Genomic DNA, 19,496 nt, shown 5'->3' with positions numbered 1-19,496 from the left:
TGTGCGTGCGCGCCTGGGGGGGGGAGGGGGTGGTGGGGGTGGGGCAGGGGCTGGGGAGAGGGGGACGAGGGGTATCTGAGCGTTGTGTAGAGCCAGCGGCTCTCATGTGTGTGTTTCTGATGTCTGTGCACTGGCGTGCTTCAGAACAGTAGCTCCATGGTTTCTGTGTGAAGCTCCGTGGTTTCTGTGTGTAACGCCTGTTGCACTTAGACCTGGTTGTGTCACTTTCATACGCGTCCTTTTTTTTAGAGAAATGTTTGATAACTTAGGCGTTTTGAAGCTTATGAAACCAGTAGGATTGGTGAACTCTAGAAGCACTGCATTTTTTCTGGGCATGTGAGGTGAAATGAAATGGCTCAAGGGCCACGACATCTGATCTGGCTAGGGTAGCCACCTGCCGGTTTTTAAATCACCCAAAAACAGACAATATTTCCACTGATCAGTATCTATTTTAAACTGAAATGTAAGGCAAAAGCACTTTCACGTGTGTTCTAAAGCTTCCTTATTGATCAGTGACTTGTAGTTAAACTGAACAAAGGCAGAAAAGTCATGTTAAAAAAGAATATATATGTTTTTATATATAAAGGGTCCTCTTTAACTATTGTGCGCTTCTTTGTAGAATCTTAAACCATGAACAAATGGCAGTTTAAAAAAATAAAATGGCAGCTTTATATAGGGCGAACCTTATTTCACTAAGCTCATCCCTTGAATGTTCCAGTAACGTATTATTATGAATTCAGCGGGCATAACGTTGATAGTGGGGTGAACCTAATCCATTATTACGCATTATTTTTGTTTTGTTTACACTAAGTTAACAAACATGAGCCATGTAAGAATATAGCTTAACAGTAATGTTTTAAATTTGTGGATAACCCCTGACGAAGGGTCATGAAGGGCTCGAAATGGATTGGGTGATGAAAACTATCGATTGAGGGAAAACTTGTGTGAAACTCCGTGCTCTAGCATAAGGCCTGGAAGGCATGTCTACAGCATTAAGGATGTAATGTGAACACAAGAGTCTTTCATGTGACTGGATTAAAAGGAAAAATGTATGACAAGAAGTGGATAAAATGAAAAATAAAATACGGATGAAATTGTATTAATGGTGGCATCTTTGTTATGCACTAAGGAATGCTGTGCGTCCAGTGTGGGGTGTGATCTCACCCCACCTCTTCCAGGGATTCATGTATACGTGGTTGGGCAGTCCACGGTTCTGGGCTTGCATGCAAACAGAGTAAAAGAAATAACTAACTGGCGAAATTTGAAATGAATAATGAATGTGAATGTGTCACTTTCTCTTGTGATGTTTGGCTGAGGTGCCTGCCTTGCTCAGGTCTCTGTGGTATCTCTGAGGTGGCATCTCTTTGAGGAAGGGACCTCAAACCGTTTCTATTTACTGCATTCCAGAGAAAACGCTGATGCATTATTGACCCGCTGAAAAATAACACAGTGCTTGTGTGTGGTGGTGCTTACTGTCGCCGCGTGTGCTGTGAGGAGATATAAGTAACACGTTATTGTTACCAACTTAACGGCAATAATGTGAAAGAACTTGCAAGGGCGAGCGTTTGATCCACCCCTCCGTGACCAAACCTGAGAACTGCGGAATGTTACACAAGTCTCAGCCCGAGCAGGCGCCTTATCCTGCGGAACTATATTACCAGCATTGGGGGCGGGAGGGGGCAGCAGGGAGGCCCGGTGTAGTGCAGAGGGTTAACATGCCAGCTGCAAAGAACGTGTACCAATCAAATCACAAAGTGCATATAATGTAAATAGGGCAGTGGATTACTGCTTTTGTCAAAGAGATTCTTTTGTTATTTGCAGTTTCTAAGTTAAAATTCTAATGTAGAATAGTGAGCTATTAACCGTCATCAAAGAGCTGCATACAAGCTTCAAGGCATAGATTAGAGGGTTATGATTTTTTCCCCCAGCCTTTGATTATCATAATGTTGCAAAAACAGTTCATTTGGGAAGAAATCAATTCTTAATATTTTAGTGAACCACCAACCATGGTGTTACGTTTTTAAATTCTGAGTTTATTCTTCTCCAGACCAAGCACTCTTAAACTATCCTGCCTACCAGTAGGTATGAAATGTGATTACTACACCTTGTAGTCCTCTGTCTTATGTAACATTTCCTATAAACTGATTTATACACTAATGATTCATTGTCTCTGTGTAATATGTGTGTGCTGTAATGTGCTCTGACATCCCACACTGCCATGGGCGACGCTATAACATGAATCAAATGCAGGAGGCAGTACGGCTGTATTTTAGCAGTCATTTTGTGGGTAGGGGAGCTGTTGGAGATGCATTTGTACTGAAATTTCATATTATTGCACTCTACCTTATACGTTGTACTTTGATTATTGACAGGTTTATCAGCAAACAAGAAGAGGACCCCAACCTCCTCCTTTGCTGCTCTCTCACCTGACCCCAGCTACAACCCAGCAAACACCAGTGACCAGTGTTAAAGGTAAGGAAACTGATGCTATATATTCTTTTTACATGGGAGTTAGGGCTATGTATCGGGTCACTCTCCAGGCCCTGAAGCAGTGTCTCTTTCAGTGCCTCCAGCAACCACTATGGCACAGAGAGGCAGGAGCGAGTGCGGCTCTATTTTAGCAGTCATTTTGTGGGAAGGGGTGCTGTTGGAGATGTATTTGTATTTGAACTGAAATTTCATATTATTGCACTCCACCTTAAACGTTGTACTTTGATTATTGACAGGTTTATCAGCAAACAACAAGAGGACCCCAACCTCCTTTGCTGCTCTCTCACCTGACCCCAGCTACAACCCAGCAAACACCAGTGACCAGTGTTAAAGGTAAGGAAACTGATGCTATATATTCTTTTTACATGGGAGTTAGGGCTATGTATCTGGTCACTCTCCAGGCCCTGAAGCAGTATCTCTTTCAGTGCCTCCAGCAACCACTATGGCACAGAGAGGCAGGAGCGAGTACGGCTCTATTTTTAGCAGTCATTTGAGATGTATTAGGATAATCCACAAGATATATGTATAATGTATTTATACTGAAATTTGATATTATTGCACTGCACCTTATACGTTGTACTTTGATTATTGACAGGTTTCTTTAATATATATATACTGGTAAGGCCAGCAACACACCATCATGAATACAGTACAAGAGCTGATTACAAAGTCATTCCAGTCACGGCCACTTGAACAAAAACTACAGATAAAACAATTAGGACCTCATCAGCCTGAAATAAACCTACAGCAAACTACCCAGGACAGAGGAAAAATGTCAAAACGTACATTCTCAAATGCCTGGTACAAAAAAGCTGATTGGCTTACAGGGTGCCCTATAAGAAATTCTCTGTTCTGCTTCCCCTGCTTGCTGTTTGGCGGTGACTTTTCTTGGACACGGCAAGGAATGGTCGACCTGAAGCACATCGCTGAAAAAATAAAGAAGCATGCGCTCACAAAAAATCATCTGGAAAACCTGACAAGACTGGGAATGTTGGGGGAAGACACACCAATTGAGCAGCAGATAAATGATGCGTATCGCAAATCCATTCAAAAACACAATGAAGCTGTTGATAAGAACAGACAAAATCTATCCAGGATCATTGATTGCATTCGTTTCTGTGGTGCTTTCGAACTGGCATTGCGAGGCCATGACGAATCAGAAACTTCCTCAAAACCTGGGATCTTCCGAGGCCTAGTGGATTTAATGTCAACCATAGACCAGGATTTGGAAAGACATTTAGCACGGGCTACAGTCTTTAAGGGCACCACTAATACAATACAAAATGAACTCCTTGACTGTATGCTCGAAGTTATAAGAAGCCATATTGTGGAAGAGTTGCAAAACACAGACTTTGTGGCTATTCAGGCTGATGACACCACTGATACGTCCACTCAAACACAGTCCGTGTTAGTGTTTTGGTACCTTGACAGTGACAGAAACGTTGTGGAAAGATTTTATGGCTTCACACATTTAAGTGACTCTAGTGCAGCAACCATCACTAAAGCAATACTGGATCAACTGGACTTAATTTTCCCGGACCTGCCTCAAAAACAAAAACTTATCGCACAAAGCTATGATGGTGCGTCCGTAATGAGTGGAAGCCTTAGTGGAGTACAGAAACGAATTTGAGATGTGTACCCTAATGCTCATTTTGTGCACTGTTACGCCCACCAACTCAATCTTATTATGCAACAGGCGGTATCAAAGATCAGAGAGACACGAGTTTTCTTTCAGGATATCGGAGGCATAGCACCATTCTTCACACGTTCCCCAAAAAGAACAGAAGCCCTTCATGAGATTGTGGACAAAAGTGTACCAAGGGGATCCTCAACTCGTTGGAACTTTCACACTCGTACAGTCAACTTAATCTTTGAACAGAGGGAGGGCTTCATAAATGTTTTCTCGCCATAGCATCCAGAGCAGACTTTGATCACACAAGTCAGGGTGAAGCCCATGGCTTTATTAGAACACTAGAAGACAAAGAGTTTCAGTTCTTACTGTTTTTATTTCATCAAATAATGACTCCTGTTGAGGTGTTATACGATCAGTTGCAAAAAAAAGACCTAGATACTGTCTCTGTGAAAGCCAATACATCTGCATTTGTACAACAGATTATGAAAGTGAGAGATGGGGTTGACGATTTAGAGAGCAAACTGCCGGAGGATTCTATTTTTGCAAACCGCAGACAAAACATCACCTCTCTGGTTCGAATTGGAAAGGAGGTATGTGACATTGTAATTGTGCAGGCAAAAGAACGTTTTTCATTCACAAAACATTTGGTGAGTGCAACTTTATTGCAAAGTAAAGACTTTGCACAATATGATGAATCCTTCCCTGAGCGTGCTCTGAATCAGGCTGTGGAAGCATATCCTATGCTCATAAAAGAGCCGCTGAGAACTGAGCTATCTGTACTCTACAAAATGCCTGTGTACCGGAAGGCCAAAAGCGCCTTGACTTTGCTGAGTTTAATTCATAAACTGCATATGGAAAACTCACTTACAGAGATAGTGACTTTACTAAAAATTGTGATTACGACTCCAATGACAACAGTAGAAGCTGAACTATGTTTTTCAGCCTTAAAGCGCATAAAGACATTCCTCAGCATGGAACACCATGCTAGAGGAAAGACTAAATGCTTTGGCGATGCTATCTGTAGAGAGCAAGCTAGTCCAAAAGATACCGGTCTTCAACATGAAAGTAATTGACAAGTTTGCTACACTGAAAGAAAGACGTGCGGATTTCATTTACAAAAAGTGAATGCTGCTACTTGTTTGTTGAATACAAAAAATTCTGATTGAGGTAAGAAATGCATTGTTATCTCTGTTTTTAAAAGTTTTGTAGTGTTTGTTCTATTTGGAGACTACACAGATTTGCTCACCTTTGTTCACTGGCCGGACCGGTCTCCCGCAGGGTGAACGATTTGTTGCTTGTGTTGCCTATCAAAACTTTCCCCATGGCAAATTACGAAAACCTTTACACCATTTATATTTGGGGTACTTGCGTGGACCTATGTAAAGTCTGTGTACAAAGCTCAGCTCAACCAGAATCACGGTAACAGCGCATTGCGCTGCCTCTTTTATATTCAGTATATTGTAAGACTGTTTTTCTTCCCCCGCCTTTCCTTGTTTTGTTTCCCTGTTTTCCCCTTGCTTGCCATTCGTTACTCTAGAGTCTAATCAGTATGTTGCAAGACTGTTTTTCTTCCCCCGCCTTTCCTTGTTTTGTTTCCCTGTTTTCCCCTTGCGTGCCATTCGTTACTCTAGAGTCTAATAGAGTCGGAAGGCCATAGGGGAAGACTGTGGACTTTTCTTCAAGTTCCTGACGCTCCTGCGGAACGAGCCTGGCAACCATTACACTGCTGTGCAACTTCTTCTACTCTTAGAGCTGAGATTTCCATGAAAGTCTTATAGTCTGAATCAGCACCTGAGCATAATAGGACAGAATGTATGAAGCTCTGTGGTAATACTGAATAAGCAGCTACCTATGTTATGCCATCTATTAATGTAATAACTGCACTTTCACAATTGCTTTATTGACCTTCCTGCTTTATCAAATTTGCTTGAAAATGCACGATTTTTCTTCTTTTTTTTCAAAATTTTCTTGGAGGGGGGGGGGTAATCCCCCAAAACCCCCCTTTTGGGGTTCGGGTTCGCTCGCTACGGTGCTGTATGCTAATTAGTTTGCGCCCCACCACTTTAAAATCTCACCCACCGCTACTGTATACAGGTTGTCGACATGGGCCTCTGAAGAGAAGCAAAAAAGCTTCAAAATGGGTCAGGGCAAGGGAGTTAACAACAGGATGGGAAGCCGAGGGCCTTTAAAAAAAAGGTTGTACCTACCTGAAGTGTACTGCGGTCTTGTATCTGGGTGAATCTGTTAAAAGACATAAAGACCTAAAATCATGGCGGTTCCAGGCCATGGAGATGACGCATCGCCCAAAATTAAACCAGGGTCCGGAAGAGTGAGAGATTTAATCTCTGTGGCACAACAGGCAAATTAATAAGGCATTCAGAATCCTGTCCTGGATCCCACTGGAGGACTGTAAAAAGATGTCCCTAAATGTGTGCCTACAACCAACCCATTGGAGGGTAAAAATTTACAATAATGACTACACGTCCGAGAGTGCATTGTTCAACTAATTCCTACTATGGTGGCGCACCGGAAGCCATTAAATTTGAAAAAGCGCGCAGGGGAAGATGTGGCAGCAATAGTTGCAATGGTTGTCAACATGGGCCTCTGAAGAGAAGCAAAACAGCTTTGAAATGCGTCAGGTCAAGGCAGTTAGCAACGGGATGGGAAGCCGAATGCCTTTCAAACAAAAGGTTGTACCTACCTGGAGTGGAGTGCGGTCTCGTATCTGGGCAAATCTGTTGAAAGACATAAAATCACAGCGGTTCCAGGCTGTGGAGACGACGCACTGCCCAGATTCCCCCACATTTTGCCCATTTAAGGAATTTGGTGCACCATCTCTGAAAACTGGGGCCCTTCACAGCCTTCCAATGGGCTGTTATTTCCCTCTTTGCCAGTAAAAGCCCCAGGTCTATAAATGTACTAGGTATCTTATTCTTAGAGGTGTGGGGGGACCAATGCAGCAAACAAAGGCCTATGGTGGGTTCTACTTCCCTGTCTGTAACTATATGCAAAAGAGCAACCACCTCCTCCCAGAATGTATCAAGTTGAGGACAATTCCACAGTATGTGGCAGAAATCCGCTACATTAAAATATGTATTCATTTTCTCAGGCGTAAGATATGCTCGATAAAGAATAAAGAAATGTGCCAGCTGGAAGCGTGAGTTCCGAGTGCATTTCCATGCACGTTCCACCAATCCTGCCCATGCCTTCTCAGGAATTTCAACACCTAGGTCTTCTTCCCACCGCCCCCGGAGCATTACTAGTGGAGTCAGACCTTCACTCATCATACGGCGATACAAACAAGTAACTATCTTGATAATGTCTGCAGCTAGGACTACATACTGACAAACCATGGAGGTGGGTGGTTCCCTAAGTCCCATTTTCCTATGCGCCTGGATGGCCGTTACGAGTGCTAGGTGTAGTAAGTAATCTCTCCTGGCCAGTTCATATCTGTCTCATATGATATCACAGAGCCATCTTCGTACAGATCTCCTATGGTGATCCACCCCCTCTCTGCCCAGTCCCCCAGCGCCGCCCAATTACCCCCCTACATACTGCCAACGGGACTTCAGGGGCAAAAGGATGCACTATTTGTGCGCGTCGCTGACTCCTATTCCAGCAGAGCTTAAACGTCCCCATCTCTCGGGTCAGGGAGGAGGCCGGAAGTGGTCATTGCAATAGTATGTTGGAAAGTGTTTGCCTTTGCAGTTGATCCCTCTCCCCATCATCATCACTGCGGAATGATCATGCAACCGCTTGAGTAAGCCACTGTAGTTGTGCCACCAAATAATACGATTAGAAATCAGGGACCACCAGTCCACTCTGGGATCGTGGCCTCATTAGTGTATTGAGAGCTACTCTCCATCGTCCCCTAGCCCAAAGAAATCCAACCACCATTGACTGAAGTTGCTTAAAAACCTTTGCCGGAATTCAGATCTGTAGTGTTCTAAAATAGTACAACAGTCTAGGGAGTGCTACCATCTTGGCCACTCGCCCAGCTATCGAGAGTGGGAGCATACCCCAAAACTCAATACAAGCCTTAAATGCCCTAATGGCCCTGCCCACGTTACCCTCCAATAGGTCAGTTTGGGTGTGATAAATGTGAGTGCCAAGGTACGTCAAGCATTGTCGCTCCCAAACGAACCCGTTGCATCGATTCTCAGCCTTCAGATTGCAGCGCCGCAGGGAACAGGCAAGTCTTTGTCCAGTTTACCTTCAGACCGGCAACCTTGCCAAGATCTTCCAATAAAACCTTCGCACCACGAAGGGCACACTCTACATCCACCAAAAACAGAAGGAGATCATCAGTATTTAATGCTATATGATGAATTTGCTCATGTACTCTCAGTCCTGAATAGTGCAAGCCCGTCCTAGCCAGTGCCGCCAGCGGCTCCATGGCCAGAGCGAACAGCAGAGGTGAAAGGGGACAACGCTTTCTCATCCCTCGACCCACAGAACAGGTGTCTAATATTGTCATTCCGTCTTCACCCGCGCTGTGGCCCGTTTATACAAGAGAGATGTCCAATTCACAAAACCATCCCCAATCCAAATTGCTGCATGACCTGGAACACATATGGCCATTCTAAACTATCAAAGGCCTTTTCAATATCTATTGCCAGAACGGCAGCAGACTCTTTGTGATAAGTGTCTGCCTCCAAGATAGCAATGAGGCGAGAACATTCAGAGCCGTATTCCGTGTTGGAATCAATCCCTCTTGATCTGTGTCTATTAAGTGGATCATATATAGGAGTAGGCGGGTCGCCAGGATCCGGCTCAATATTTTATAATCTTTGGTCAGCACTGACAATGGACGATAGGCGGAACTGTCATGATGAGGCTTACCTCGGTTTCAGAAGCGGTGTGATTAACGCCTCTCGAGTGGTGGCAGGCAAAAGGCTCTTCTTCCTCGCAGTATTTTACAGTGTCACCAACCTAGGAGCCATCAGGTCAACATACGAGCTATAAAATTCCACCAGGAGACCATCCACACCAGGGGTTTTCTTCCAGGCCATATGCTTAATCGCACTACGGACCTCTCCCAGGGTGATGTCCTGATCCAGTAGCTCCGCCCTCTCACTATCTAGCACTGGAAGACCCGCTGCCGCCAAAAATCTCCTGAACGACCTCCTTGCCAGGGGATACTTTGCTTTGATATAAATCATTATAGTACGCAAAAAATAGGTAATTTATCCCCTCCTGCGTATAGTGAGCTTCCCCATCAGGGGCATAGAGTTCTAAAATGACCGTCCCTCTTCGCGCTGGGTTAGCTAGCCATGCCAATAGTGCCCCAGATTTATCACACTCTGCATGCGCCCCGGCAACGTATTTTTAATAGTCAAAGCAGCATAATCGCTCCACTTGTACTGCTACCTCCTCTCTCGCTGCCAATAAATCTTGGCGTTCCGGGTGTTCAGGCCTCTCCCTTTCAACATACCGCAACTGTTGGTCTGCCCTCTCTAAATCTTGCAGTAGCACTCTATCACTCCCAACTTATACGCTATGCATTGCCCCGTATTACACTTTTGAAAGCATCCCACTCCACCATTAGCGATGAGGCAGTACCAGTCTTTCTCTGAAAATAATCACTAATGCCAGTTTCCACCATTTTGCGAAATGCTTGCTCTTCCAGCAATTCTGGGTTCAAACTCCAAGTCGGAATTTTGGGGCGATCAGGCAATAAATTCTGGGAGGAGGTGGTTGCTCTTTTGCATATAGTTACAGACAGGGACATAGAACCCACCATAGGCCTCTGTTTGCTGCATTGGTCCCCCCACACCTCTAAGAATTCACCTGTGATAACAATGGATAATGTTTAGATAGCATTCTAGTTAGGTATTCGCTATGTTGTACTACAGCATGTATGTTAGGAGAGCAAAGCATTGCATCAAGTCGCACATGAAGGTCACGTAAGGCAGAAAAGAATGAATAATCCCTGGTAGTCGGATGGTACGCCCTCCAGGTGTCTATCAGCCCCCATCTATGCTGCCATTCCTGCCTGATCTTCGAGAGAGCATGAGTAGGTGAGGCTGGAAGGGGAGGATGAGATCTATCCAAGTGTACATCTGTGACAGAGTTGAAATCCCTACCCACGAACACTGATCCAGTTAAGAATGGAGTGAATTTCCCAGACAATTGTGTGAAAAAGGCCGATTGTTTTGTGTTTGGTGCATATATGCTGCCCAGCACTACATCCCTACCATTTAGCATACATATATAACGACCCTCGGGTTCCTTCAGCTGCCGAGTAGGTTGAAATGGAACACCCGCCCTGACCCATACCAGGAGCCCTCGTGCAAAGGCAGAATACATTGTGCAAAAAATCTGCCTTCTCCAGCTACGCTGCAATGCCACATCTTCTTTTAGCGCTATGTGTATTTCCTGCAGAAAAGCTAGTTGGACCCTCCTATGGACTAAGTATGCGTGTATTGTATGCCTCCGTACCATAGTGTGCCTACCGCTGACATTCCAAGATAAACATTTCAAATCTGATATCGAACCCATGGTGTTGATCCGCGCCGACTCCACCCAGCTGCTTTAAAAAGGTTACGCCATACACCCTGTAACATTCCTGTATCATAAACCCCAACAACCCCACCCCAGGATAGGTACTATGAAACTAGTCCCCATCCAAACTACTCTAAACTAGTTTCCCTCTAGTAACTACAGAGGAACAATGGGGGAAGATGGCTGCAGTCCGTCAATGACCAACTACAAAATTATGAGGAAAAGACCACACCCATGCCCCACAGTGTACAATCCGCTCCCATCCCCAGAAGGTGCCGCGCCAGCAGGAGCAACCAACCCCCACCCGGCCCCAGCCCTAAATCAACATCACAATAAAGACCGAATACATACAATATCTATAGCAAAAAGATCAATTACTTGTCCAACAGCCTACAAGAAATTAAATCAAGGAGACATGATTAACAATATCAAACAATATCGTCAGCAGTTCCTGGTGTGACATGTGGCATCTGCAGGCCGCTAGCCTGGGACTTGTCCATATCCGTGCCTGCAGCGGACTCATCCGTTACTGTGCCAGACCCCAAACCCTTCGCAGGGTCCCAGAGCAACTCTGATACTGTACGTAGCGCTTCATTTTTCTCGCTCTCTGTTTGGGAAGCGCTGGGTGCCTTCAAAGTGACAGGACGCCGCTGTGGTCCTCGTCTGCGCTGTTACAGCCGCTTTGGTGGTATTTTTGTCCCAGAGTCCCCAGCCGGTCTCTTGCCTGTTCTATATGACTCCAGCCAGTCTCATGCCTCCGATGGATCCTCACAGAAGTGCGTTGTACCATCCAGGATAACCAGCAATTGGGGCGGACACATCAGTGAATATTGAAGAGCCTCATCACAGAGAGCTCTTTTGACAGCTAGGAAAGACGTACAGTGGTACTGCACCTCCAGCGTATAATCTGGAAAGATGGATACCTCACTGTTCTCCACTGTAAACGGCCCGGTCATGCACGCCGTCTTCAGAAGATGGTCCCTATGCTTGTAGTGAAGGAGCCTGGCCACCACTGGACGGCGAGGGCGACCCGGCACCAGGGGGCAGGCCAGGACTCGATGAGCCCTTTCCAGCATGTAGAACTGCATCAGCTGCTCCAGTGCCACCTTGTCACAGAGCCAGTCTTCTAGATACTGGACCACGTTGGACCCCTCGATTTCCTCCGGAAGGCCCAAAACACGTATGTTGTTCCTCCAATGTCTCCCTTCGGCGTCCTCTGCCCTTTTCTCCAGCACTGAAAGTCTGCGGGTGACATCTCCTACCTGGTCAGCGATGGTCTTCTGCGCCGCTTCCAGAGTCGCCAGGGAGGTCTCAGCCTGTTCTACTCTGTCCGCCAACTTGGTGTGTTCAGCCTGCAGCAGCCCCAGGCCCACCAAACCTGTTGCAATGTCCTGATGCAGGGCCTTCCTGATATCAGTGATAGCCTGAAGTATACGGGCCAATTGCAGTTGTACCCCTGCATCCTCCGGAGAAGTCGGACGTTTCTCCTCCTGACCCAAGTCTTCTTGATCCGGTGGAGCCGTCTGAAGCTTCCCCATAGCGCGGCTGTGAATCAGAGCTGCTTCTTTGGATCAGGGCACTCCCGTTCTGCAGCGTTATGCTCACCACAACCAGCTCCCACCAACGCCCCAGCTATACCAAATACGAGGCCCACGACTGTTGATCTATCGGGGTCACAGGCCACCTACTCCACCGGAAGGGAAGCAGGATACCCAGCCCTCAGCGCAATCCATCCACCAAACAAGTAATGAACCATACCCGGGGGGCTGCCAGTCTTCCTGTGGTATTTCTAGGCAGTCCAGTGTTAATGCGCAATAACCAGCACAGTTTTCTGGAGTGCCCAGATTGTTAGCTGCAGTGATTAGGCCCCAGGGGTAGCATCATAGGAGGCCCTTAACAAATCCAATGTGCAGTCCAAGAAAGAGCGCGTGTGCCAACACTCACCCTCGAGCGCTCTCTGTGCTAACAGATCTCAGATAGAGGGGCCTCCTGCAAGTAAGGGGCTACCCCAAGGCACCCCAGGATCAGCTCCAGGAGCAGCAGTCGCTGAGTTAATCTCTGCCTCCCCTTTCAGACGATCACGCAAGGAGCCCACCACAAAGGTCAGCGGCCCAGGATCTCAGTCTTTACTGTTGGGGCTTAAACTGGCATTTTATTTGCAGCCGTGTGTCCCCAACACACTCAGGGCAGCTCAGATGAGGTGCGCAACCGTCGCTGCAGTCCGGGCGCCTTCTCCTCTGGCTCTGTACCACTGCCACCCACAACTGCGCAGGCCGCACCAGTCAGCCAAGCAGAGCACTGCGAAGTCCACCTCTGGGCCAGAGCAGTCCGCGATAAACAGCGCCGCCGGGTCTCAAGCGGGGGCTGTTTCCCCCTTGTGGCAAGCTGGGCGGGTGTCTCGAACCAAGAAGCACCGCCATACGCCGGAGATGAACATCGTCACTCAGCTCCGGCCGATCATATCAGGAGCTAACCGCAGGGAGCAGCAGTCTCCGGCTTTGAGACGTCGCAGTCTGTGTCACCTCCACTGCAATAGGATGCTCAGGCACACACTCCTCTGTCACTGGGCTCCATGCGTCTCAAGCCAAAGTCACGGGACAGCCCCTATGCGATACTCTCCCGGGCTGGCGCCATCTTGCCTTCTTCAGCCCGCGGGCTCTTGCAGTCGCCGCCGCGGTAACATAGCTTGAAGAAGAGCCACAATCAGCTTCACGGTGTCCCACACAACCTCTCAGGGATAGGATGGTCGGATAATTCACGGGGCCGGTGCTCACGCATCTGCCTCCATCAGCCGGCAAGTCACGCCCCCACCATCAACCAATGTCTGATCTGATGGTATCAATAACATTCAGTTTCAGGGAGCCCCTGATGCAAGTGAAAGTCCTCGAAAGTCAAAAGTCTGGACTCATCAAAGAAGTTTCTAATGGATCTGTGCCCTTTCTGGGTCCACTGGGTGAAAGATCCCTGTGTCCAGGCCAGGGGTGAATTCTGGGTTATCCACTACGGTTGTTGGCGGCAAGGAGAATGTTTTTAAAGCTTTTTCTCAGTCACTCTGTCCCACGCTGCCAGAGAGGCCCACGTGACTGGAGACAAATAGAGACTTTTTGGGCATGCCGACTTTGGAAGGAAGGGGATCTTCCATATGGATTGTCCCGCTACTGCTCTACCCAAAAAAAGCCAGTGCTTGTGAGATTCGGGTGCGATCACTCCACGAACATCTTCAGCTGTACCGCCCAATAATACTCCTGCAAGTTCGGCACCCCAAGACCACCCCTTCACGGGGATCTATAGCACAAGTCTCTGTGTAGATGAGGTCTCTTGTCTGCCATATGAAATGGTCCACCTCAAGCTGGATGGAGCGTAGTGAGTCTGGGGGGGTTCCAGCGGGAGGATTTAAAAGGGGTTAAATATGTTCGGTAGTATGGTCATCTTTACCACAGCTACTTGATCTAGCCAGGACAATGTGTGCAGTATCCAGCGGAGCAAGTCCACTTGTATCTGGTGGAGCAATATGTAATTCAGTGACAGTCCGTTGTGTGTTAGCGGTTATTTGTTACCCAAAGTAAGGCACTGCGGATGGAGCCCATTGTAAAGGGTAAGTGCATTGCAGTTCCACCAATGTGGGGTTCTTAAGGAATATGTTAAGAGCTTGGGATTTATGAATATTGACATTGAAGCCCGCCGCCTGTGAAAATGGATCCAGTTCGCCCATATAGGCCAAGAGGGAAGTCTGGGGGTCTTTCAATGTTGCCACCACATCGTCGGCATATAAGCCAGGCGTATGTTTATCCCCCCAAAGCGCACCCCAGCTATAAGAGGGATGTCCCGAGTCCTTTGGGCTATTGGCTCCATGTATTTAGTGAAGAGGAGGGAGGAGAGTGGGCACCCTTGTCTCATACCTATTTGGATGGGAAAGGGGGTAGAGGTGTAGCCATTTACTCATACCATTGCCAAAGGCCTGGTGTAGCTACTGAAGACCCATTTTATGGATCTAGCGGAAAGACTGAAATGCAGCAAGGTCTCTCTTAAGTAGGGCCAATGTACTCTGTCAAACGGTTTTTCTGTGTCGATAGAGCAGAGCATGCAGTCAGTGTCAAAGCACTGCTCTTTATCAATGATATGGAGTAGTCATTTTGTGATGTCAGCACATTGATGATTGGGAACAAATCCTGCCTGATCCGGGTCAATCAGACTGGGAAGGAGGGGGGATAGCTGCAATGCCAGAATCCCAGTAAACAGTTTCTGATCTAAATTTTAGGAGTAGATTGGCCCATAAGAAGCACACTGGCGCCTGTCCTAACCTGGCTTGGCTATTACGACCACTGAAGCTTCCAGCTTATCTGGTGGGAGTGATGAAGAGATTCCAATGGCATTGTAGACTCTAGTGATGACAGGGGCCAGAAAAGGGCGGCTGAAGGTCTTGTAGAGGGAAGTAAACCCGTCAGGGCCCGGGGATTTAAGCAATTTCTGTTTTGAGATGGCAGATATCACCTCCTCTATCCTGATCAGGGTCTTGAAAGACTCGGCCAGGTCTTGTGTTAATCTAGTGGTGGCCGCTTCTCAAATGTTGCAAGCCGGGGCATCTGGGGAGAAGTCTTTCACCTCGGAGAGCCCTGCATACTATTGGCACAACGTTTCGGCAATCTGCTGGCCTGTGGCTTGTTCCTCTCCAGTCGGGATAACCACTGATGTGATCCCGGATGCCTGTCTCTGTGCTCTCAGCCTATTGACCAGCAGTCTCCCACATCTGTCCCCCCAGTGTAAAAGGTGTGGATCAATCTAAGCACTGCATACTCTGCCCTGTCCAAATCCATGCCAGACAATTGGGCTTGTGCGGACTCAAGCTGTCGCCAGATCTAGGGGGCGCCAGTCTATTGGTGTATGTGCACTAACTCCTGTACCTGTTTTGTCAGTACGTCCCTCTTGTCTCACTCGGATCTTGTTATCTGAAGAGGCAATCACAATAAATTCTCCTCTAATCATTGCTTTCAGGGTTTCCCAAATGATAGCGGTGGGGGTCTTGTGAGTATCATCTGTCACCAGAAAGACTAGTAGTGTCTTTTAGACCTGTTGGATCACCTCAGGACGATGCGATAATGTGCCTCTTAGGCACCAAGATCATGGTGAAGGGTGAGTGAAAGAGAGGGAGAGAGCCAATGTCATTACTGAGGGTTCCGACAGTGTGCGTGTCCATATGTCTACATGTTGGGTGTGGGATATGATGCTCTTGGTGCTCAGAAAGTAGTCAATTCTTGCATAGGTCCTATGGTAGAGGGAATAAAAATTGTATTATCGGGCCGTGGAGTGCAAAGCTCTCCAAATGTCTATAAACCCCATCTCTTTAAGCGTCTGTAGCCGCTCCTCAGAGAGAGCCAGAGATTGTCCCTGGCATTGAGCCGATCTATCTAGAGCATTATAAAAGGCAACGTTTAAGTTGTGTTCCAGCAGCAGCATCTGGTCAGATGATCCAGTAAGCTCAGTCACTGCCCTTTGCAGGAAGCCTTCTAGACCCTCATTTGGGATGTAGACCGATCCTATAGTTTAAGTGTGGAAGCATAGCATGGATTCCTCATAGGCAGAACACATGGAATAAGACTCCCGCCCTTTCTATCTGAACCTACAGAGATAAGATGCGGAGTATCTAGGCCTGGGCGTAGTAGCTTCACGTAGTATACTTTAAACTTCACGTAGCGTAGCTGATGACACTGTGTACTTGTCTTCACTGTGAACAAAATTGCTAAATAATTGAATATGGCATCCAGCACAGTGCCACTTATGATAAAATATGTATCTCTATCTTTATATGCTTAAGTGCATATAGTACTTTCACAAAAGTGAAACTGAAAAATTAGCAAGCAGTGAGAGAGGTGATGATTTTCCTCCCTAACCTAGGGGAAGTACCAAACAGAGGTCTTGAAAACAAAACAGCACATCTTATTGAACGATTTGGTGGTGGTCCCATCCTCTTAGGACCACCCCAAGCACAGTGTTTGGCAAAAAAAACATTCCCAACCAAAGGCCCTGCAAAGCATTATGGGATGAGATTAGCAGTGGGCAGTGAATATTATATAGTATCCAATATCAAAATAATTCTACAAAGAGCTGCAGTTCAACTGGTGGTTACTAGATGTCCCTCACGAGTCAAATGCAAATCCTTGATGTAAGGGTTTCAAGGGTTTTGCATTTGACTCGTGAGGGATATCTAGTAACGACTAGAGGAACTGCAGCGTGATGTAAGAATAATTTCAATGCTTTGCATTTGACTCGTGAGGGACATCTAGAATAGGTGAACTGCAGCTCTTTGGATACTATAATATTCACTGCCCACTGCTAATCTCGTCCCATAATGCTTTGCAGGGCCTTTGGTTGGGATTGTTTGTTTGCCAATCACTGTGCTTGGGGTGTTCCTAAGAGGATGGGACCACCACTGAAGTTCAACAAAATGTGCTTTTTGTTTATGCTCTTTGTGTTCAAGGCATCTGCTTGGTCCTCCCCTAAGTTAGGGGGGACCCCAAAATCCTCAGCTCTCTCTTTAACCTAATATTGTCATTTTAAAAGTTCACTTTTGTGAATTTGTTATATGCTTTTAAGCATGTAAAATTGCTTTTTCAAAGCGTTTGAGGATGTTGTTGACTTAGCTGCTATGCTACGTGCTTTCAGCCACACGCTCTTCCATGTCTACATAGCCCTCCTCGCATCTTCCATGTCTACATACCCCTCCTCGCAACTATCATCAGAAAACACAGTCTCAACATAGTCTCATACGCCAACAACACCCAGCTCATCCTCTCCCTCACCAAGGAACCCGGCATCACCAGTAGCAGTTGGGATAAAGGATGTCGCAACATCGATGAGCAGCAGCTGCCTGAAGCTCAACTCGGAGAAAACAGAAGTCCTCATCCTCGGCTCCACCCCTTCTGCATGGGACTACACCTGGTGGCCTCTGCCCTCGGAAACCCACCCACCCCTACACACCACGCTTGCAATCTCAGCATCATACTTGACTCTTTACTCACTATGAACTGCCAGATCAACACTGTGTCCTCCACATGCTTCAACACCCTCCGCATACTCTGCAAGACCTTCAAATGAATCCCCCCCGACTCCAGGAAGACCATCACCTACGCACTCATCACCAGCAGACTGGACTACAGAAACACTCTCTATGCCGAAATCAAGAAAAAAAAACTCAGCAAATTCCAGACCATTCAGAACTCTTCAGCCAGACTCGCTCTTGACATCCCAGGCCATGGCCACATCACCCAATACCTCCACAACTCCACTGACTCACTGTCGAAAAAATAAAATGGCCTTCAAACTGCTCACACACGCCTACAAAGCACTCCATAACACAAGACCCCAATACCTCAACAAACTAATCTCCTTCCATGCCCCCAAGAGAAACCTCCCCTCTGATGACCTAGCCCTAGCCACGGGCCACTGCATCCACAGGGCCAGAGCAGGTGGCAGATACTTCCCCTACATTGCAGCCAAGACCTGGAACAATCTGCCCCCCCCAAATCAGACAAAGCCCAACACTGCACCTATTCTGAAAGGATCTCAAGACCTGGCTCTCCCGATGACCTACAGAGCTGTTCATACTACCCCCCCCCCCCACACACAGGGCCTTGAGACCCTCACAGGTGAGTAGCGCGCATCAAAAATCCCTGACCGATTGATTGAAGGAGTAGGCTGGTAGTCTGCCCTTAAGTCTGCTTTTTTTGGAACCAATCTTTCCGGGGAAAGCAGAAGAGCCAAGGATGGCAACCCCTGCAGATTTAGTAGAGTAGGAGGAAAAAAGTTGATGGGGGAATGCCTTGGATCGAAGCCTGTGGGTATTTCCAGGGAGGAGATGGGTTTCTTGGAGAAGGCAAATGTGGGCTCCAGAGTGCTCAAGGTAGAAAAGGATGGCACGTCTTTTGACTGGGTTGTTGAGCCCTTTCACATTTAGGGGTTGATTACGATGTCGTCCGGAAAGGCTCCGAATGGCATTCGATTTGTCCGATTCCGATTCGGAACCCGCTTTTCGGACCGGATCGGACATGTTTCCCAACAAGATATTACAATGGCTCGGAAGCGTTCATACTGTGTAACTCAGTTCTGAAAGGTGTTGGGAGTAACCGAGTCGTTCCTAGCAAAATCGAAACGGTCTATGGAGCGTGTTTCCAGCCGAGCGATTAGGATGTCATATTCAGACAGCCTTTTCCAATTGGTTGTTCCGAAATTAATCAGCTATTGGAAACTGACTTTGGGGGCCCATAGCAGACCAATGGGTCCCCCCTAGCCAGGCATGCACAGTGTGCAAGGTTTTCCCCAACCACCCTTTTTCTCAATGGGAGCCTCTGTTCTTGTTCGGAACACAGGTTACCATTGAAGTCAATATGAGTCCAACCGAATCGTATCCGGAAGCATCGAATGCATCAAAATAGCTCATTCGGACTCCCTGGATCCGAGTCGTTCTGAAAACATTCTGGAACTGAATCGGTCGGAATGCTTTCCGGACCACATCCAATTTGACCCCTTAGTGTGACGATTTCAACAGTCTGGGTCATTACGAGGTTCTCTGTGAGTAGCTTGCCTGTGATATGATGTACACTTATGTAAGTGGACACCCTGCACCAGTCCAGACAACCCTTATGGTGATTTAGGAGGTCTTAGACAACCATACAAGCTCTTTAAGCAGTAGCTGTGGAGAGAAGCCTTCAAGCTTAGTCCAGAAGGATTGTAAAGCAGCTTGTTTTACAAGAACACAATCTTATATGTATACATTAAGTGAAAAATAACCAAACAAGCTATTTATAAAAAAAGTATTTATTATATAATACTCTCTAACACATACAGATATCTCTTACCCAGATATATGCACAAT

The 19,496-nt window shown here is 46.8% G+C and overlaps 1 pseudogene; it reads right to left on the bottom strand.

Annotated features, from left to right (window-relative positions):
• Nucleotides 1-15,916: 15,916 nt before the first annotated feature.
• Nucleotides 15,917-19,496, bottom strand: part of LOC147735035 (U3 small nucleolar RNA-associated protein 18 homolog) — a 41,720-nt pseudogene continuing 38,140 nt past the window's right edge.

This window comes from Lissotriton vulgaris, chromosome 1_2 (assembly GCF_964263255.1).
Source record: "Lissotriton vulgaris chromosome 1_2, aLisVul1.2, whole genome shotgun sequence".
NCBI lineage: Eukaryota > Metazoa > Chordata > Amphibia > Caudata > Salamandridae > Lissotriton > Lissotriton vulgaris.
Note: the sequence above shows the minus strand (reverse complement) of the source record. Positions and strands in the feature narration are given on the sequence as shown.